Here is a 1652-nt window from a genome sequence, read left to right on the forward strand (position 1 = left end):
CACATTTTGCGCTCAAATCCCGATGAACGCGACTCTATAAAAGCGTACCGTACGTGGAACAAAAAACGCAGGGGAAGGACGGGATTCTCACCCTCTATGATGTTCTTTCCCAAGAAACTTAACCCTGCGCTTCCACTGGTAACGCCTCTCGAGGCTACAAGTCAACAGCTCGGAAAGAGCAGTTGATTTCCACTTTGAGCTGATCCCGGTTCACTCGCCGTTACTAAGGGAATCATAGTTATTTTCTTCTCCTCCGCTTAATAATATGCTTAAGTTCAGCGGGTAACCTCGCCTGATTTCAGGTCTGATAAATAAATCGGACAAACGCCCGAGACAAAACAACAACGACGAAACCTCGCAGAGCAACAATGGAACCGAAATTCCATTGCGGTATTGAAGTCGATCGACAGCATCAATGAAACTTTGTCTTCAATGAAGAAGCCACCGTATCTCAATGATGTCATCGATACAACTCAACAATACACTTGAGCCTCTAAAAGAAGAGGCACGAGTAGTTTCTCCGCTGTGTTCATTATTCAGGGTGACATTGAGTATTCAACACTCATGACACCCAATCATACTGCTCCTAGGGGGCTTCAGCCAAACTGAAGCAACGACCCTAAAAAAGCAGAAAATTGTGATTTCAAAGACACTGAAACAGACGTACCAAGGAGAATATCCCCAAGGTGCCATTTGCGTTCAGAAATCTGATGATTCACTGAATTCTGCAATTCACATTGCGTTTCGCAGTTCGCTGCGTCCTTCATCGTTGCGCGAGCCAAGACATCCATTGCTGAAAATTTAAAATAACATTATAGTTTAGGAAGCAATCTGAAAGCACATCGAGAGAGATGCAGAAAGATACAATCTTTCACTCTCTCTCAAATGTTCCTCAGATTTGTTGTTTGAAATAGCGGTGTGGGAAAAAAGAATGCACACTGAAGAAACTCCTGGAAATCAGTATCCCAACAGAGACACGAATTTCCAGAAATTGAGCCCCTTCGCTGTGCACCCCCGGATACCTGCACTGGCTTCCAATATTGGAAGCAGCGCAGGATATCCAACATGAAGAAGGCAATAATACCTTTCGATACTATCACGCTTCTTGAATGCAAATCTCTCCAATGGAGAGAGATGCAAACTCATGTTTTGCTTGGGATTCAAAGGTTGATGGTTAATAAAGAATAAGGACGTGTGAATGATCCTTCCGCAGGTTCACCTACGGAAACCTTGTTACGACTTCTCCTTCCTCTAAGTGTTAAGGTTCACAAAACTTCCCATTTCGGGCACGAACGCGCCACAAAACGGTCCGAATAATTCACCGGAACACTCAATCGGTAGGAGCGACGGGCGGTGTGTACAAAGGGCAGGGACGTAATCGGCGCAAGCTGCTGACTTGCGCCTACTAGGCATTCCTCGTTGAAGATTAATAATTGCAATAATCTATCCCCATCACGATGCATACTCACAAGATTACCTAGACCTATCGGCCAAGGTTATAAACTCGTTGGATGCATCAGTGTAGCGCGCGTGCAGCCCAGAACATCTAAGGGCATCACAGACCTGTTATTGCCTCAAACTTCCTTGCGTTAGACACGCAAAGTCCCTCTAAGAAGTGATACAAGAACACGAAGTTCCTGATCCTATTTAGC

At 44.9% G+C, this 1652-nt stretch overlaps 3 non-coding genes across 3 annotated transcripts; all 3 read left to right on the forward strand.

Annotated features, from left to right (window-relative positions):
* Positions 1 to 307, forward strand: TGME49_459100 (the record flags this gene model as incomplete). The annotated part of the gene is made up of 1 exon (XR_001974254.1): positions 1 to 307. It is a non-coding gene; the product is annotated as a 28S ribosomal RNA (ribosomal RNA).
* Positions 308 to 645: 338 nt separating this feature from the next.
* TGME49_459110 lies at positions 646 to 803 on the forward strand. Its single transcript, XR_001974255.1, has one exon. It is a non-coding gene; the product is annotated as a 5.8S ribosomal RNA (ribosomal RNA).
* A 424-nt stretch (positions 804 to 1227) lies between these two features.
* On the forward strand, positions 1228 to 1652 carry TGME49_459120 (the record flags this gene model as incomplete). Its single annotated transcript, XR_001974256.1, has 1 exon — positions 1228 to 1652. It is a non-coding gene; the product is annotated as an 18S ribosomal RNA (ribosomal RNA).

Source organism: Toxoplasma gondii (genome assembly GCF_000006565.2).
Source record: "Toxoplasma gondii ME49 unplaced genomic scaffold asmbl.493, whole genome shotgun sequence".
NCBI lineage: Eukaryota > Apicomplexa > Conoidasida > Eucoccidiorida > Sarcocystidae > Toxoplasma > Toxoplasma gondii.